The sequence below is a fragment of the Paroedura picta genome, chromosome 2 (genome assembly GCF_049243985.1).
Source record: "Paroedura picta isolate Pp20150507F chromosome 2, Ppicta_v3.0, whole genome shotgun sequence".
NCBI lineage: Eukaryota > Metazoa > Chordata > Lepidosauria > Squamata > Gekkonidae > Paroedura > Paroedura picta.
In genome coordinates this window covers 144,649,105-144,670,147 of record NC_135370.1, presented here as the reverse complement: position 1 = coordinate 144,670,147, position 21,043 = coordinate 144,649,105, and the positions used below count along the sequence as shown (strand labels likewise).

Below are 21,043 nucleotides of genomic sequence, written 5' to 3'. Positions count from 1 at the left end.
AAGGAAGAGTGGAGTTCTCAAAGAATGGGAAAAATTCTCCAATGCCCCACTTTTTTCACACCACGATTACTGTTTACTCAAAGGAAAAAATGCCTAACCTGTCACATGCTGCCTTCAGAAGCCATATTGTTGCTGATGTACAGTAGAAAAAGAACCAAAAAACCTTGAGACTCAACTGTAATAGGCCTGAAAGAGGCATCTGTAATTTACTTTCTAAACTGTTCACTAATATGGGTACACTGGGAACCAAGCATTCTGATCTTCTGACCCACACCAGAATCATACAACTGCAAAAGTTTCCTGTTTTGCAAGCTATGTCCATTATCTTAAGTGTGTGTGTACATAATAATCAGTCTTCCCTCACATGGGTGCCTATTCACCCTTTCTGTCCTTGAAATCCACCATGGCTTGGTTTGATTTCATTGGAGCATTTTTCAAAACATGTTAGAACTTTTTCCTCTTAACAGGCAATTTTGTCTTACCAAGAACATTTGTTTTAGTCAGATACCAAGATGTAACTACAATTGTCAGTTTTACACTACAGAAGAAATCCAGGTGAAAAGTTGTGCTCTGTATGAAGAGCCATTTCATGTTAGCCTAATAAAACATGGGACTGAGAGTCATAAGGTGACAATCCCTTGCATTGCAACTGGCCTTAATCTTACAGAGACATTTATATTGTGAAGAGTTATTCAAATTCCACAGCTGTAAAATACCTTAAACTGTTGACAGTTTTTCACGCATAGAAACAGGCTGTTTAGGTTGTTCTTGGTCTCCTTGCTGAATAATCCTCAAATTGTAGTTCTTTTTAGTTCTTTTTAACAACATTATATCAATGGTTCATCTAGTCCAGCATCGTGTCTTACACAGTTGCCTACCAGTATCTCTGGATAGCCAACAACAGGGCATAGAGGCTGAGGCCTTCCCCTGATGTTGCATGCTGGCTCTGGGATTCAGAGGATTAGGGCCTCTGAATATGGAGGTTCCCTTCAGTTACCATGGTTCACTCAACATTCTGTATCACTGGTGTTACCAATGGCAACAGACCTTGGATCATTGCCCCTGACAGCAGATCTCATTGTTGGATTAGAATGGCACCCTTGTGCCTCTACAATCAAGACTCTGGACACTCGCTTTGGCATTCTAAGGAAAGCATCAGTGAGCATACCATGGCCAACTGACCTCTCTCATGAACTCTGCATCCTTGCACTGACTGGGAAGCATATATGCATTGCTTTTAATCTTCAAAGAGTATCCTCCTTCCTGGCATTCTCCCATGCCAGCCATTGTATTGCTAACATGGGACCCATCAGATCTTCAGAAGTCATTTTCTCACCTCAGGAACCCCCTTCCTCTCCCTACTATCCTGCCAGCTTGCCAAGAGCTTTATTGCTCCATTGACCTAGATACTATAATTTCTACCCAGATCCAAAGTTTCCCAGAGTCCTCTCTTTGATCACTTTGATCTTTGCCACCCTAGATCAATCATATCTTTTTGTCACCACAATCAAAGCACAACTGCATCTTTAGTCTAAAGCCCACCTCAGCCTACATGACTTTTTACCATGTACCTGGCTAGGAAAAGGGTATAAAACCCCTTCATTTGGGCTACTCAATGTCTCTGGTGACCAGCACTTGACGTCATGTTTTGATTGGTAATTGTATAACCCTTGCTGCCCCCTTTCCCCTGAAACCTAACTATTTCTTTACTTCTTACTTCTCTCTGCATACACGTGTTAGTGTAACCGCATATGAATGGAGAGGCTCCCACACTAATGAAAATTATATTGCTTGGAGCCCTCCAATTAAGAGTGTTCTTCAGAGTACCACCCTCATTGAAGCCCTCTCTCAGCCTGAGTGCATTCTCATTTGTCTTACTACATTCCATGAGACATATAAGAATATTGTTTACTACCCTATAATCCCCATTATTAAATCTGGTCTTTAAATATTAGACCACTGAAGAAGACCCCAAGAGATGTTGAAACACATTCGGTTTTCTGGTTTCTTGTCATTTATCCATGTGTCAAAATGTTTTGGATTTGTACAGTAGCGTGTGATATATGCTGATGTTTTCTTTTTTTTAGTTTTATATGTGCACATGTATTGAATAAATATTTGCATTTTAAAATTTAATACATATTCTGCTGATGCTCAACCTCTTAGGTTCCTAGGTTGTGTATACAGGTTGGGTTACTTTGTTCCCTCTTTTGTTGTTTCATTGAGGTTATTAATTGCTCCACTTTAATGTGCCACACAAAGAGACTATGAGGCAATTAGGAATTCTTGTCTAGGGTTAATACTTCTAGATCAGGAGACAGGAGGCAAAATATAAAGTCAATTTTCTGCTTAATTTATGTGGCTGAAACAGGCCTGCTCTGCCTTCCCTTGATTCCACCCAGTGAATGAAGTCACGGTAGTTTTCAGGTATGGGGAAATGAATACTTGAAGGTAAAATGTGCTGTTAAGTTGCAACTGACATATGGCAACCTCATCGTGAGGTTTTCAAGGCAAGAGATGAACAGAGCAAACGGTGTGGCAACCCTGGTCACCCTTGGGGCTCAGAGGAGATCAAGCTACTAGGCTATTTAGGCTGCTCAAAGAAAGCTTTACAGATTGATACATTAAGCATCACTTTGGTAATCACTTTCTTAATTGATAGTGAAAAAATTCTGAGATATCTGAGATGTTTAAAATGCAGTGATATGTAAGCTTGTCTGGAAGTCGCTCCCATTTATATGGCTAGGAATTACTTTTGTGTAAATTAGGATTAGTCTGAGATTACAGTTCTGCGCACACTTCATTCACAGTTGCATAGAAACCAACACAAATGCAATGAAATCAATAGAAGTTAGGTGTACATAGCAAATGAGCTGAAATCATACTTGAGCTACCTATGAGGACCTTCCATTGCTATTGACTAGGGTAAATGCTACAATCTAAGATGTGGGTGGGTGTGATTTTAATTAATTGTTAAGGATTCAGTATTTTACAGAAAATCAAATAAGGACTGCCTACACAGGAACAACTACTCACATGTTAATTGAGTAAACACAGAGTCATGTACTGAGGGAACAACAGAATCAGAAACTGTAGAGCAGGGGTAGTCAAACTGCGGCCTTCCAGATGTGCATGGACTACAATTCCCAGGAGCCCCTGCCAGCAAATGCTGGCAGCGGCTCCTGGGAATTGTAGTCCATGGACATCTGGAAGGCCGCAGTTTGACTACCCCTGCTGTAGAGCATGGAGTGTTGCTCTGACTTTTATTCTACCAGACAAGGTTTGCTTTCATGTCAGAAGAGAGGATGAACAAATCCTGGTGTTATCAAAGGATCAAAGAAAGATGTTTTCCGCGACCCTTCCCCAATTTTTCTGTGATGGTTAATAAAAAGAGAAACAACTGGTAGATAACAGAGTAATATGATATATATGTATAATTAGCAATTGACATAATATGCAAATTGGGTTGCCCAGATTGAGATAAGTACTTTCTGAACCACTGAAATCAATGAATAACACAGATCTGGATTACTCTACAACTCAATTATGGTTGGACTGGTTCTCTGTTGTGCTTCATGCAAGGTTCTAACCGTCTGGATCATAAAGACTTGAAAACCTGGATGTTAATTTAGCTCCTTCAATGAGACACAAATGATAAAAAATCTCCTAGCTCTCTTCAAAGCCAAGGTCTCAGCTGAAAGCCATTGTCTGATAGTTCAGTATCAAGCCTTAGCACTGGTGAGAAAGAAGGGGCATACTTAATAAAATCAGGCATTTGCATAATTATGGCTTCCTTATATTAGAATTTTTGCATTTGCTTAGCAAATTTGGCTTTTGCTAACATGATGCAAAAGTTGTTAATGAGTCTCATTGTATTAGCAACTTTCTATCACATTAAAGAAGATTGAATTTGCTAATGGAATATGACAGTCACTAACATAAAATTAGTGCAAGGAGAGACCAAACTCTCTGTAGGCCATCAAAAGGTAATGATCAACATGTAAACAATGCCTCATCCGTTTCCCTCCCCCTCTGTTAACTATAATGTGAATGTGTGTGCAAAATCATTCCCATTTGCATGCACTAAAAACTCCCTAGGAAGGTCTTGTTCTACACAATACAAATACAACCACAAAACAATGATTAATTTTTGATGGAAAATCATGAGCCATCAATTTTTATCATTATAAGTAAAGAAAATCATTCCAATAGATGAGGTGATACTTCTAAGACAAAATGTGCATTCTTAAGAGATGATTATCCAGGTTCAAGTAATTTGCCTAATACATTTCCTTATGCACAAAGCAGCCCCAAATATAATAAAAGTCCTCTTTGATGCCATTTGTTAACTTCATCAGTCTCTTCTTGGGACTGTTTCTACATTTCCTATACCGAAACATCTATAAATTAGAGTGTAAACTTCACTGGAAGCAGGTTGGACAAGAGAGCACAGTACTTGACTGCAACAACCAGTCCGTGAATTGAACTTCTCATCTCCCCATCATAATTGGTATGAAACAACTGCAGAAAGATAAATTGCATTGGCAAAAGGCACAGAGAGGTAGCCTGCTTCAATGGTTGGAAATGTCTACTATGGTGGTTAGTGAAAGGCATGTGAGGCAGGTAGTTGTGGCAGTGATGTGCTGCCTGCTGCAGCTTTAACAAGAAAGAATCTGATGAATCATTGTAGAGGAAGGTACTGTCACCACTACAGACACTCAGGCCCTTTTGCAGCATGCCACTACCATGAATCAGCACCACCATGTAGCACATTTCCTCCCTCATAGTGATGGGTCTGGAGTGGAGGTGACAACATAGGAAACTGCCAATGAGTGCAACTGTTTGTTTTGCCCTTCCTGGGTAGTCTAACATTCTGATATATTGGCTCCCTACTCACAACTGGTGGTCAGGCTCTTGTTACAGAAGGTGCTGAAGAAACTCTAGTGTGAATGCAGTATTAACTAATCTCCAAGTATCTTGAAGAGATCTGACCTTTCTTCATTTCCTTTCAACTATGCCTAGGGTCACTCAACTTCAGCAGCTGACAGAGGTGAGATGCTGATCAACTGGGGCTTTTGGGGAGATGCATTACAGCTGGATCCAGCAAGACTCCAGCCTGGCCCATCCCACCTCCCATGTGGACCTGGGCTTCAAAGACCCGGGAGAGGTGGAGGCTGCTGAGTGGGAAGGGGAGGAATCAGATGCACTGGCCCACCTGAGCACAGCTGATGAGAGTGTCTCAAGTCTGGGGATTGCATGATGGGATGGGCACACGTGGGGTGGAGGCAAGGATGGTGGGTGGAACTCTGGACCGCCTGGCCTCCTGATGGTATGAGGGGCCAGCAGTGGGGGGAGGGTAAAGGGAAGGGAAGGGCAGGCTGGGAGGAGGGATTTTATTGGCTCCCAGAGAAAAGGTGCTTAAATAAGGGTGCTTTCCAATAGAGGGAGAAGGCTGGAAGGTTCCTTTCTGCAGGAACTGGCTAGTCAGGGTGAGGTAGCTCCACACCTCTCCATGCCATGTGCAATTTTTCCTTTGACTCTTTGTCTCCTCTAGAGAGAAGGGGTCATCTGTTACTAAACACTCCTCCAATTTCTATTCTAACTTCACTAAGACAATCTTACAAATTTTTCTTGGAGAATGGGGAGAATGAGTTTTCTTGAACTGGACACCACTTCAGTTCTGTCAGCTTTTTCCTATGGGCAGATAAAAAGCTGTTATGTGGCCCTTTTAAAGTTGTATTAGCTGCTTGGTCCCTTTTGGATTCAAGTGAAGTCCAGCCCTTCTGTAAAGACCTAGCTTGTGCTTGTCCAGATACCACTCTCTCATCCATACATTGAGAACCTTCAACTCAGTCAGTCCATCCAGGACTGCATGTGGAAAGGTAGCATCTATCAGAATTTAATCTGGAGATCTTGGACTTCATAACCTAATCAAGAAACTTAAATTTACCTTCTGGGAACTCCCACCTAAATTTCCCTAGGTTTGTGCCAAATAAGGATGTCAACCTCTAGTGCCTGAAGATCTCCAAGAATTGCAACTGATCTAAACCCCACCCTCCCCAAAATACACCTCCAAATCTCCAGGAATCTCACAGCCCAGAGCTGGCAACCCTAATATGCATAATAACCACTAGTTCTTCCCCTGCACTGCCTTACAATCTGTCTACATGGGGGGACAACAATCATGACCTTCAGACCTGGCAAGCACGACATCCTACAATCCTACTCCTGATTTTTAATTTCTAACCCATTCCTTGAATTCAAATGGCTATTCTGTTCTTGACCTATTAAAACTTTGTTTGCTATTATGCTAGCTGGCAAGCTAGTCATGCAGAAAGGTGTAGAGGAAATGAGCCAGTGTGTTCCCCTGGTGATATAAACGCTTTATCAAGCTGATCCCTGCCTTGTTATGTAAACTATACCAGGTACTGTTCATTTTAAACAGGGAGATAAACAGATCTAATATGCTTCAGGGCGTCATGCTTTATGCATGAACTGCTTTTTATTTTTATATTAAAGATTTTCTTGACACAACCCTTTGCAATGGAGTAAAGCAATAATATAATGTCTTAACTACAACCGCAGCAGCACCTGCAAGTTCAAAGTAATGTGCATGGTATTCCCTGTTCAATTAGACCAATGCAAACCTTTTTAATTAATTCTTAATAAACAATTAATTTTTTAGCGCACACTTCTTGTAATAAGAATGTCTCTCTCCAAAGATAAATGAAGAAAATCCTCAGAGATGTATGTTGTAAAAAACCACAACTCTGTTTCTATTTATTTACCACATTGAGATACCTTTCATTTTCCTATCATTCATTTACACTATTTTTCAATGTACTTTCTGCTTGGATACATTCCAGACACAATCATTTTTAACCATTTCATGTTTTTTTAATTCACTAGAGCTGATTTTACAGAAACAGCAGTAAATACACTCCGTTGTTAAAATGTAAATACCTACAATAATGTTATGGAAAGAATAAACAGAAAAGAATATGTGTCAGTCAAACATGAGAACAGAGGGTCATCAAACAGCAGGTGCTGAGGATGAACAAATGGAAGTATTTCTTCATGCAGCACATTATGAAGTAATGGAATTCATTGCCACAGGTTGTAATAGTCAATGTTAAACATGGCTTATTGGCTTTAAAGATAAATTTAGATACATTAGTTGGGGATAGGTCTATTAATGTCTCCTATCCTTGACAGCTACGTAGAGAGCCTCCATGTTCAAAGGCAAAATACTTCTGTTTGCCAAAAGTAGGGAAGAAACAGGGGCATTTGACTGGATACTTTAGAAATCAGACTGCTGGATAATCCACCTTTTTTCCTAAACAAGGAATTTCTTTCTCACTTTTTAATATCCTGTATATCACTCTACCCTCTTAGTGCTTACTTTACAAAGTTCACCTCAGACAGACCTATGTTTACCTAACTTCATGCCACTCCCCAAAACAGATTACAATGTGGCGATTCCCTGTGGTCAATGGAATGAATTATAACTTTTTAATTTAGTCAGGTAAATAATTATTACAGTACAACTCTAGGGCAGGAATGTGTTAAGGAGTTTGTACTTTCTGCCTTTTCATTTAAAATAACCCCCTTGAGCTGATTAAATGAAATATCACTTCTTTAATAACCGACAGAACATTATTTTTTAGGCAGAAATGTTTTGCATATTTTCCCTTCCTAATTTTTAATTCTGCTCACAGTGTAGGAATGGCCCTGACATCACACAAAAGGAGTAGAGCTTAGCACTTGAATATAGTTTGTTCTGTCATTGTGGCATCTATAATTTAGTGTGAAGCAGTGAGGTAGACACAGCATTATCATTAGAAATCATCCTGAACAGGGATATAAACCACAGTCGCAATAACGCTTGTCAAAGAGGTGACTGCAGTCAAAACTAATATCCAAGAGTTTCAAGATAAATGCTGACACTGCAGCCATCCTACAAGACTATTATTGCTTAAACACACACAAACACACACACACAAAACCCAAACAAAAATATGAACCTCCCCTGGAGTGAACAAGTTAGTATAAAGTTTGTATCTAGGGTAGCATAAATTCCTTGTGAATTAATGCAGGAAAGCCTCGCTTTACCCGAATAAGGTTATTTTATGTTGCTACAGAGGATTAATCAAATAGTTTTCTCTGGCTTAATGACTCAAAGTTCTGCTGAATTCCTGCCTCCCCCTTTCTTCTCCCATCCCTCTGGCATGCTGGAATATATGTGTGGAGACCTTAAAACCACATCATTAGCAGCACTTGGGATAGGTTGAGTTCAGCCTCCTAACCTGGAGTGTTATTCCTCAGCCAGCATTTGTACCTTGCCAGCCTTTTTCACTGAGTTTTGTTTCCTTGCAATTTAATATCGGTGCACTTCATGCCACATAAACTGTGAAGCCACAGGGATAACACAAACTCTTGAATTACAGCCTTGATAGTTTATTTGGGCATGAATACAAGGTGCTGCACACCATTTGCTTATACAACACTGATGGCAAGCATTGCAGAATGAAAAGAAGAAACAAAGGAAAGATACTCCAAGCATGCAGACAGCTGTACCTCTGCATTTTACTCGAGAGAACAAATATGGCTCAATTCTTTTTATGCATGCTGAACAAGGGACGGGGAAGTCTTTACACTGTCTTTCATAAAAAATCTTTTCTGTTCTTGTACGCATTTCATCCCAGAAATGAATCCTACAGATCAGAGTTAAGCTACAGGGGAAGAAAATTGAGAGAAATTTAACACATATAGCCTCCTTCCACACTTCTGTCATTTGGTAATTTTCAGCAGCAATAATGTACACTCAGAATGAAATCACTTGCCAGTTACTGTCACAAAAGAAGCAAGTTTAGCCAATTCCTATTTTCTCTGACCCAATACATTTTAATACAACAATGACTGCCTGCTGCATAAGTGTTATTGTCAAAGTGCTTCAAAACAGATAACCTGATAAGATCTCAAAATTATGCATTTTCGTAATTCCAAATAACTCTTCTGTGCTGCTGCCACCACTGTGCAGTTCCTGGAAAGTCATAAAAAGCCCATAGTCCTTCATTTATATCAAAATGAAGAAAATTAATGTTAGAACCTAAAACTAACAGAGATGGAACCTTACTTCTATAAACATTATATTTATGGATGGGAGACCCTCCCCTTATTGGCAGCCTAGTCCACCCCCAAATTTCCAGGAATTTCCCAACCTGGGGCTGGCAACTGTACCCCCCATCTCCCATGAGTTGTCAGGGGGACCTGGTTACTCTAATATTGGAGACAGTGAATGAATGAATAAGAGTTGGGACAAAATGAGCTGGTACTTGCTAAGTGAGAGTAGAAGGTGCTTACAGATGTGAAACTTCCCTACAGTCTTCCTCCTCCAACAACCTTTTTGTTCCTTGAAAAGCTGATGGCTATTCAGTAAGTACTTCACAGGATCACACTCAACACAGAAATTACTAGACTTATACTAAATACCCAAATAATTCAATAATAATGGCTCCTTATTTTTTAAGTGGAGGTCCCTTGTACATCCACTAAATGTTATAAATTAACTCTATTTCAGGTTGGGTTTAGATCTGGCCAAATTACAGCTGATCTTCAGACTACAGAGGTCAGTTCCCCGAAGAAGAAGAATAGTTGGTTTTTGTACCCCACTTTTCACTACCTTAAGGAGTCAAAGTGGCTTACAATCACCTTCCCTTCCTTTCCCTACAACAGACACCCTAAGAGGTAGGTGAGGCTGAGAGAGCTTCTGACAGAGCGGTTCGGTCAGAGCAGCACTATGAGGGCTGTGATGAGCCAAAGGTCCCCCAGCTCATTGCATGTGGAGGAGCAGGGAATCAAAGCTTGCTTGCTGGATTATAAGCCACCGCTCTTAACCACTACACCACGCTAGCTCTACTGTAGAGAAAATGGAAGCTTTGGACTTTTATGGCATTACAGCCTTGCTGAGCTCCCTCCCCTCCTCAGATTTGAGCTCCATAAATAAAGTTTGACAGACACAATTCAAATTCAAGCAGCATAATCCGAAGTAGTTGCAATAGCTACCACAGCCAAGGTAAAAGACATAGGTGTTGCAGAATAAATATATTAAAAAGAGAAATAAGACCATGATATCTATGAGGATAGTCTACGTTTATAGGAAACTTAGGCCACTGATCTGCTGACCTCTTACAACCAATCAAGACACTGTATCATGAGAGCAAAACTGCCCCCCCCCACACACTATTACAACTGTAGCCAGTGAATTAATTAGCAGGATGGTTGGATGCTTGTGGAATGGCCTTGAGTGGCTAGGGCAGGGATTGCTGACACCTGCTTTTGGCCAAACTGAAAACAGAACAAAATAATCTTCCGCATGGCATCTTACTTCATGAAAACTCATTCCCTTGATAGGCACCAACTCACAGGATCTTCTTGAGACAGTATAAAACTGAACTGTTTAAAAGGGTACTTCAGGGGGTGGAGTTGCTTTTTTTGCAGTTGACTAACTTGACAGCTGTCCTGAATCAGCTTTGGTGATTTTGTTTGTTTTGTTTTTTGCAGCATGCAGTTTTGGTGATCTTTTTGAATTCTTTTTAATATATTTGTCTATGCTGCTGAGTCCCACGGAGAGAAAGAAGGGTGAGATTTTTTCCCACAAAAATAAATACTGAGAATCATAGAAATCATAGAAACATAGAGTTGAAAGGGATCACACAGGCCATCTAGTCCAGCCCCCTGCTCAACGCAGGTTCAGCCCAAAGCATCCTAAAGCATCCATGAAAAGTGTGTATCCAACCTTTGCTTGAAGACTGCCAGTGAGGGGGAGCTCACCACCTCCTTAGGCAGCCTATTCCACTGCTGAACTACTCTGACTGTGAATTTTTTCCCTGATATCTAGCCTATATCATTGTACTTGCAGTTTAAACCCATTGCTGCGCATCCTTTCCTCTGCAGTCAACAGAAACAGCATCCTGCCCTCCTCCAAGTGACAATCTTTCAAATACTTAAAGAGGGCTATCATGTCCCCTCTCAACCTCCTTTTCTCCAGGCTGAACATTCCCAAGTCCCTCAACCTATCTTCATAGGGCTTGGTCCCTTGGCCCCAGATCATCTTCGTCGCTCTCCTCTGTACCCTTTCAATTTTATCTACGTCCTTCTGGAAGTGAGGCCTCCAGAACTGCACACAGTACTCCAGGTGTGGTCTGACCAGTGCCGTATACAATGGGACTATGACATCTTGTGATTTTGATGTGATGCCCCTGTTGATACAGCCCAAAATGGCATTTGCCTTTTTTACCGCTGCATCACACTGCCTGCTCATGTTTAGTTTACAATCCACAAGTACCCCAAGGTCTCATTCACACACAGTGTTACCTAGAAGCATATCCCCCATCCAGTAGGCATGCTTTTCATTTTTCTGACCCAGATGCAGAACTTTACACTTATCTTTATTAAATTGCATCTTGTTCTCACTTGCCCATTTTTCCATTGTGTTCAGATATCGTTGAACTCTGTCTCTATCTTCCGGAGTATTTGCCAGTCCTCCCAATGGTGTCATCTGCAAACTTGATGAGTAGTCCCTCCACCCCCTCATCTAGATCATTAATAAATATGTTAAAAAGTACCGGTCCGAGCACCGAGCCCTGAGGTACCCCGCTACTCACCTGTCTCCAGTCTGATGAAACACCATTGACAACAACACTTTGAGTGCGGTTCTCTAACCAATTCCCTATCCACTTAACTATCTGAAAATCCAGATTGCAGTCCTTCAACTTATCCATCAGACAATCATGGGGAACCTTGTCAAAAGCTTTACTAAAATCCAAGTAAATGACATCAACCGAATTTCCCCGATCCAGCAAACCTGTTACTTGGTCAAAAAAGGAAACCAGGTTGGTCTGGCAGGACCTGTTGGAGACAAATCCATGCTGACTTCCTTGGATCACCAAATTGTCCTCCAGATGTTTGCAGATCGCTCCCTTTAATATCTGCTCCATTATCTTCCCCACAACAGAGGTCAGACTCACTGGTCTGTAGTTTCCCGGGTCATCCTTCCTCCCTTTTTTGAAGATCGGAATAACGTTTGCTCTCTTCCAGTCCTCCAGGACATCTCCAGTCCTTAAAGAGGTCCCGAAGATGATGGACAAGGGCTGTGCAAGTTTTCTGGAAAGTTCTCTGAGCACTCTCGGGTGCATTTCATCCGGACCAGGGGATTTGAACTCATCCAGTGCAGCTAAATGCCTCTCGACAACCTCTCTATCCATGTTAACCTGCCACCCAGACACTATCCTTTGGCTACGGCCATCTCTAGATGTGCCTAAACACTTTGACCTGTGGGAAAAAACAGATATAAAATAGGCACTAAGCCTTTCTGCTTTCTCTGCATCTTCCGTTAGAGTTTGTCCATCCGCACCCAACAGTGGGCCTATTGCCTCCTTTACTTTACGTTTGCTCCTCACATTACTGAAAAATCTTTTCTTGTTACAATGGGCTTCCCTGGCCAATCTTAGCTCACTCTCAGCTTTGGCCTTTCTGATGATCATTAATAAATATGTTAAAAAGTACCGGGCCGAGCACCAAGCCCTGAGGTACCCCGCTACTCACCTCTCTCCAGTCTGATGAAACACCATTGACAACAACTCTTTGAGTGCGGTTCTCTAAGAAATTCCCTAGCCACCTAACTATCTGAAAATCCAGGTTGCAGTCCTTCGATTTATCCATCAGAACATCACGAGGAACCTTATCAAAAGCTTTACTAAAATCATAACAATGTTTGAATATAATTATAAGCCCAACTTTAGATGAGCTGAAATAAACAAAGTCACAACGAAGCCCCCCTGGATGCTGCTTCATGCCGTCCAAGTTTTGCCCCCCTATTGCCCTCTGAAAAAGAGGGATAGCCATTTATTGATCTTTACAGGCATTGAACTGAAAAATATTTTAGCACTGGACACAATGAACATATGATGTTTAAGTTATCTCAATGTGAAGGATTAAAACCATGTTAACTGATATTTCATATTCACCTACAATAGAACAGAACAAATATTTAAGATGAAAATAAGTATATTTGCAGGACAAGGTTGTACATGTGTGTGTAGCCTGGGCAGTGGAAGAACAGCCCCCTGTTTTCTTAGGTAAACTGTGCAGATGAAGCTCAAGACAATGCATCCGTCTGGACTGAGCTGAGATCTAAGTTTTCTGTTTCAATAACCCGTCTCATTGCCACGGGTAATTCCTCCATACCTATACCTCTCTGCATATCACACCTAATCCAATCACACCTGCTACTTTCATTTGCCATCTATCTTGAAATCACTCCACTCTTCAAGACATAAGGAGAGAGGGACTCAATGGAAGAAGTGAGCAATGCCTCATGAAAGCTCATACCCTGCTACAAATTTTTAAGTTGCTATTGGATTCCTGCTCTTTTCTATTGTGTCCAGATATATATGAAACATCTATAAAATAAACAAGTTCTGAAACTCCTCCCTAATAAACAGGATGCTAGGTTGCCAGTAAATGTTACCTAGACAACAGAGTTAAATAAAACAATTACATTTGAGAGAGAAGAATGAATCAAGCAGAGGCTACTGTTGGTAGGACGTCACAGCGTAGGCAGGGGTGGCCAAACTGTGAGCTGGCAGGGGCTTATGGGAATTGTAGTCCATGGGCATCTGGAGAGCCACAGTTTGGCCACCCTTGGCATAGAGCAACTGTTATTTCTACTAATAATACCTCTTAAATTTTACTTTTGTTCCGCAGCATACGTTCATGCCCGGAGTTGCTCAGTGTTTCCAGCATTTGTCATAAAAAGTGCTAAAACTGAAGAGACTGAACTTGCCATATTTCAGAGGAATGGGGAAGCATCAGAATAGTTCTGAAATCCTTTTAAACAATGCCACTGGTAGGACCAATCACCAGCTTTGTGAAAGCTCAGTCATGAGGCTGTATACTATAATTACCTTTTGAAATTCATAATGATTAATTTGCTATTTACAATACATATATTAATGAAACGAAACACAATTTGTTTGAGAAATTCAAGATACAAAGCAAATGAAGGGAACATGCCCATAGCAATGTTCTTTTTGATACAAGTCTGAAGAAACACATACCACTGAACTCACAAAACTGCCTGATAGTCATAACACTGGTCTATCCTGGTCAGAACTGTCTACTCAAATTGACAGAGATTCTCGAGAATCTCATCACCTCCATCTGATCCTTTTAAAAATGAAAATTACATAGACTAAACCCAAGACTTTTTAACCTGAGGGGCACACATGACGTATAATTCAGATAAACCAGGTAACAGGTGGTAGGAAAAGACAACTATCTGCTTGTTACTGTTGACAGCCTACCAGAGTAGTTAGATGGGTCAACTGTTTGATTTGGTATAAGGCGGCTTTGCATTTTCATACAGATGTTCAATATGGCAGCCAATATGGAATGAGCAATCACAAATCAAACACACAGAGCCCCATGTTACCTCCAATATATTACGTTCAGCTGTGAATCATCAAGTACTAAGTAATCAAGTGATGAGAAATCAAGCGATTTGTGTGTGTGTGTGATGAGACTGATGTGTTTCTGTGGGAGCTGATTCCCACACTCAAACCACCATGACTACATACATAATATAATGACTGATGTAAGCAGTCCATGAGGAAAGTCACATGCATGCAGGCCCAAATTAGTACTATTCTTCTCTCCCTTAAACAAGATGTAAGGATGGGTTTGTATGAATGAAGCCCTTGTGCCTGTGTGTGCAGTGCAGTAGTTACATGGCAAGTACTTTGCACTCCAAAGAGGACCTTTGGTTGAGGATATGTGAATTAGACTGTTTATCAGGATTCTAAGTATTATCATAATAAATAATTACATGCATCAAAAAGCAGACAATTTCCCTTAGGTTCTCAAGCTAAGAGTGTCAGTTTGATTTTTGTAACTTTTCAGAAATAAAGCCCTTAATTACTAACAATACATTTTGAGGCGTTATGATAACAGCATTGGAGGAGTATGCCCGTGATGATTTATGGAAACAGATAGTTGGGTTAATCAATGTATTTTATTTGATCTTTTATATAATGCAGAAATAGATAACAATTGATAGGCAGCCTTTAATTCCTCCAAGTCAGTGCAATTTGCTTTTAATAGATTCAGTAAAACTGTTTAAACCTTGAAAGTTAATAAACATAGATTTTGTAGAATTAAAAATATTGAACTATTTGAGAGCTAGCAACTCAAAAAATTAAAGTTTTATAAGCCAAAGTCGAAGACTATGTTACATAGTTTAAATATTTCATAACTGACATTTTTGAAGTCTACAATATAAAGTTGGATTTTGATTATCCAATCCAATATTCTGTCTTTAGGTATGTATTCATGAAAGCATGCACATAAACAGCCAAGATGCAAATAAATTACCCTGTTTTCTAAATCTTCCTACCTACTTTCCAGGGCTGAATCTACACTTACTTTGTTTATTCTGTTGTGGATCCTGCTGAATTCAGATCGATTTGAATTCATGTCTTCTTCTACCCCTCTATTGAAACAGAAAAGTGTTTTGCACATGATTAGGGAAGCTGGGGGGGGGGGAGCCAAGCACAGCAGGAGCCTCTTTCTTTTCTTGAAGGGGGAGGAGAGAATTGGAGACAGCAGACGAGGGGGAATAAATCCATGAGAAATGTTAGCCTTCTGGAGCTTCTGCTGAGAGAAGTTAGGGCTTCCCCCTTAAGGGAAGCCTTGCAACCTGGGAACCAGGAACTGATGTCCTGGCCAATGAGGGCTTATCTATAGCACTGGAGGTTTAGCAGCAAGTTATTTTGGGGAAAGCAGACACTTACTGATGGCGATTTTTCAAATATCGATGGTTATATCCACTCCAGGATATCACGGGGGAAAGGTAGGGTTACTCTGGATCAATCATGCTTGTTGCAGAGGGAAAATTTAAATCACCCAATATCACCCGAATGGAAATTGCATTCAGTATAGATGGCAGGGGTGGAATCGACCTGGGATTGGAATAAAAGCTCCGTGCAGATTCAGCTCAGGATGTTCCTCCTTATAAAAACGCAGGCAAGTCAGTAGTATTCATCAGCATCATGACTCCATTCTTAAAAGGCTTAAAGAATTTTAAAAGTTCCTTTTGAACTACTATGAGTCATACTTGCACAAGGCTCAGAGGAATCTACATGCAAATAGTTATAATGGAAAATTAGAATTGAAAGGGAGAGAACACAGAAGTCCAAGAACACCCTCATGTTTGGACTCCAATGATTCATCTCAGTTGGCTGTATTTAAGCAGTAGGAATGACAGAAGAGAGATAGAAAGACTTTGCTTCATTAGGCTCCTAATAGTAATCATTCAAGATGGGAAGAAAGTAACAAAACATTGCTTATACTAGAATTTTCATAGAAAAACAAAGAGTTGGAAGGGATCTCAAGGGACATCTAGACCACTCCTAGCACAATGCAGGAAATTCACAGGTACCTGTCCATCACTCCCCCAGTGACACCTATGACCAGAAGAAGGCAAAAACAACAACAAAAAACACCCAGGATTACTGGGTTAATATGGCCTGGAGGAAAATTCCTTCCTGATCCCAAAGTGGCAATCAGCATTACCCTGGACATATAAGAATTGTCCACAAAAGCAGAGCACTGCTTCTTCTCTTCCTGCTCTCCCTCTCATTGATTACCTAAATTCACAGCAGCAGCATCTACTTAAAAACCTCCCAAGAATGACTCATCCATAAAGAACAATGGGGGATGAGCCCAACAGCATCTGCATGCTATACTATGATCCCTTCTCTTCAGTCTCCATCAAATCAAATACTCAGCTACAAGTCTGCTGGTTAGCAGTATTTCAGATGTTCTTCAGTCTGTCCTTTTTCCTCAGTTTCACAGAGGAAATAGGGAGGAGGACTACTTGGTAGTAAAAACATTTTCAAAGGCTTGGGTTAATGAAATCTAGACAATCAACAATGATCTAGGATGTAAATAACATAGTTTCCAAAGTTGAGTATATTACAGATTGGGAAGCACCTACAGATGCCTATAAATGGATTAGACCATGGATTTCCAACCAGTGTTCTGGGGATCCCTGGGGTTATGCAGCCTTTCTTGGAAGTTCAGAAAGTTGCTGACATCACTAGACCTCTCTGGAGCCCACTTCTCCTGTTGCTGTACAGGCTTAGTCTATTTCTCCACAATTGGCTGTCATCAATATCTTACTTCCACACCCACTTCTCTGAAGGGGGTTCCTCAAAAAAATTGAAAAGGGCTGGATTAGACTGTAAAACAGCAGTATGGGACAGAAGGTACATACTGTCACACTAGAATAAGCATGGTAGAAGCAAGCATAATGAGAACAAAGGCCATATATGAGTTCCAGCTAAACATGAACTGGTTAACTACAAGAGAATTTGCACTATGCTCTTTGAATCATTAAGTACAGACATTCATTTAATCTTGGTCAGTGGTTCCCAGTCTTGCCTGTAGGCACATTGGGAATTTTGAGAGCAGGTATTTTGAGAGCAGGAATTTTGAGAGCACTGCACTACCATAAAATAGCTGCCATAGTGGGGACACAAAGCAAACAATATTGGAAAGTTCTAAGCCAAATATATTTTGTGATGAGCAAGCTGTTTTCAAATGGGCAAGCTGTTTTCAGAAACAGTGATGCCTCTTAGGATTTCCTGCTCTAATGTGGTTGACAAAACCCAGAATTGGCTCGTTTCTTTGAAAAATAAGGGAGTGGGCACCAGAAATCACACCAGCAGGTACCAACTGGGCACTATGTTGCGAATCACTGATCTTGGGAATTACTTGTAGTCACTGGACTGTACATGTGCTCATTTGTTGTTTAAATTGCTAAAATCCCATTTATGAGGAACCAATGTGAGACAATATTTATTTATTAGCTGGCTTTGTGTGGCTTACAACATTTAAAATCATACATATTCCAAAAAATACCCAAAATTGCCTTTGTAAAATATATATATATATATATATACACAGTAACAGCAAAAGCCAGGGGATTTCTGCACACTTTAAAAATAGTGAAATATTTAGAAGAAGAAGAAGAGTTGGTTCTTATATGCCACTTTTACCTGCCCAAAGGAGGCTCAAAGCGGCTTACAGTCGCCTTCCCATTCCAATTTACCTTTTGTTGTCATTATATTCTGGACCCTACATATGACATTGCCAACATGCAGCATCTGAGCAGCAAATGGCCAGCTACATCCTTTTAGCACTTTAGCTAGTTGGTGAATTCCAAAAAGTGGATTCACTATCATATGTAACAATAGCTACAAGAGAGCAACCAGCAGGCCACCAGCAAAAAAAATGTATAGAGGAGAAAAAGCGCTATCTCCGCCTCCAATGTCCCGCACTTGCACCCGTCTCCTCCCGTCTCCTGGGGATGAACGTTTTTTTTAAAAAAGCAAACTGCCTGGAGTAACAAATAGGCATACAAGGATGCAGGCAAAGCCAAAAATATTTCCCCCCTAAGTTGTAGCACAAAGCATGCCTCTCTAAGCTTCCCCATCCCAAAATCAGATATGAGAATCATTTTTAAAAGAAGCAAGACTCATGATTCCATAAGGAGTGGCAATTAAGAAGCACTCTGTTCAATGGAGAAAATTAGCAGCCATCGTGGGCCCTTTAAAGAATGGAGAAAGGGGATTGGCTGCTTGGCTTGATTGACAGTCGGAATAGAGTCGCGTATAAAGCCTGTTGTTTTCTTCCACCATTTCAATTAGCATTTGTGGAGAGGAAGAAGCATGAAATCGCGGCAGAGAAGAATGAGATAGCAAAAAGGTGAGGAGGGGCCGGGAGGTGTGATTATATTTAACATTACGCCATTCAGCTGGTGTAATGCTATTTTTAACAATGTGCGTAAATACCCCTAGTAAAATCAGTAGAAAATCATAAAAACCACTCAACCAGTTGATATAACTTCCAGTATCCTGCCCGGTAATAACTTCTCACAATTCATGCTTTCATGTGGGCTGTATTTATATGCAGAAGGGCTCAGTAGATGTCATAACTTCATTGGCCCAACCAAATGCCTGGTGGAAGAGTTTCATTTTGCAGGCCCTGTAGTACTGAGCTAGTTCCGACAGGGCCCTTATCTCTGCTGGGAGCTCATTCCAGCAGGTTGAGGCCAGATGTACCTCTCTAGGCCAAGGGATCATTAGCCTGTTGTGTTTCATGCAATCCCACCTTCCTGCAACATTAACCCCCGCCCCGCACCTCCCCCCCCATACAACAGAACTATTCCACTGCTGCTGTGTTTTCCAGGGGGAGACATTTCAGTGGGACACCTAGTGTCCCACTGAAATCTGTTTTCCCATGGGGCACATTTTGGGGCTGGAGTGGCTCTGGCACTGAAATGTGTCCACTGTGGAACAATGCATCAGCGGTGGTTCACCACGGCTGCTGCCATAAAAAATGCCCTAACAGGGCTTTTTCATTTCAGGTTTCTTTTATTCTATAAAGTCTAGTTGTCTTCAGTAGAATGTTTCCTCCAAGGACCCCTGAAACTCAAGTATTTAGAGGATTCCCTTCTTGTAAACAACGACTTTCATACTGTAGAAGTCTAAAAGGAAATATTACACTCAGTTTAATGGTTTCCAAATCCTGACACCTTTCTTCCCTGTGGTTGTGTACATTTTCTTAGCAGAGTTGAATTATGACTGACAAAACACTAACTTTAAGTCAGTAAGGAGATCTTTAGATCCATTTTGTTGTCAAATCTACTTTCCCCACAAATGGCAAGAGTAACACGTATCATTTCATAGATAATGTTTTAATATCCTGTATTGAATACAACTTTTTTTTAATCAAGTTGCAATGGTAGCACTAAACTACACAAGGGGCTTGGGGGTTGCAGATGGCTGCATTACTTTAAATGTTCAAGCTTGACTGACCCATTTCATCAGCACTGTCAGAGCCTTGCACTGATACATGTTGACAACATTTAATCTTAAAAAATTGAAAGAAATGAATTAATATGCAAATTTCATCAGCTTTGTAATAAAAATGTCCTTGAAAAAAAACAGAGAACATGACCCCCGAGGAATAGTGTGAATTATCCCAGCTCAATTCTTTAAGTTAGTCAGAGGTATGCAGGTCCACAAGGAAATCAGCACAGATTTGACTTGGAAATAATTATGATGAAGAACAAAACACAAGCAGGTTGAATAAATGTAACAACTTGGGAAAAGTCTTAGTCCTGTTTGTTATTCACTTTGAATTAACAGGATTAGGTTTGGTTTTTGAAAATAAAGGAACATTGCCATGTAATTTTAACACCAAAGTAATGTGAAAACAATATTTTGGGGGTTATCAGTTTTATAGATAATGCAAATCACACCTTGAAACTCAGTTTTCTAAATACAGTCCAGTTTTTGGTGCTAAGACTGATCTTTCAGTTGCACCTTCTGAATGAATGACTAGAACTGCCTGTCTTTGGAAAAAGAATATTCACCAAGTCACCCATTCGGGAGACTTACAGAGAAAATTACCTTTACCAGAGATATTACAGCACCACAACATCATTAAAATATCTTCCCTGCATTCACACTTGGCAGTCTTTTATATTAGCAATATAAAGGTAGTCTCTGCTCACTGTTAGCCATAGTTACTAACATCCTTTATAGCACTACAGTTGCAAACTATACAGTTCAGCCTTTGAGTTCAAATGTGTACACCTTTTACATTAAAGTTTAGCATCCATTACCCACAGACAGATTAAAAAAATAACTACCCCAACTACCCCAGCAAAGGAGATCCATAAATGAAAGCAAACTTCCATACATGTCAGTGCATATTAGCATGTTCCCTCTCTTTACCACAATGTTTATCTAAACCCTGTTGAATTGGCAGAGTACATCTTTTGATGCCAATACACATTCCCATCCAGTAGTTGCCATTTTTTATACATTACCAATTTTTTGTTACCGCAGCTGACATGGGGCCATTATTTTTAGAAAATGTATTGTAACCTTTGGGTATTCATATCTATGCCGTA

At 40.4% G+C, this 21,043-nt stretch overlaps 1 protein-coding gene across 13 annotated transcripts in view; it reads right to left on the bottom strand.

Annotated features, from left to right (window-relative positions):
- The window catches only part of NPAS3 (neuronal PAS domain protein 3), an 885,376-nt gene that overhangs the window by 96,282 nt on the left and 768,051 nt on the right, over positions 1–21,043 (bottom strand). The gene's annotated exons all lie outside the window — the stretch shown is intronic.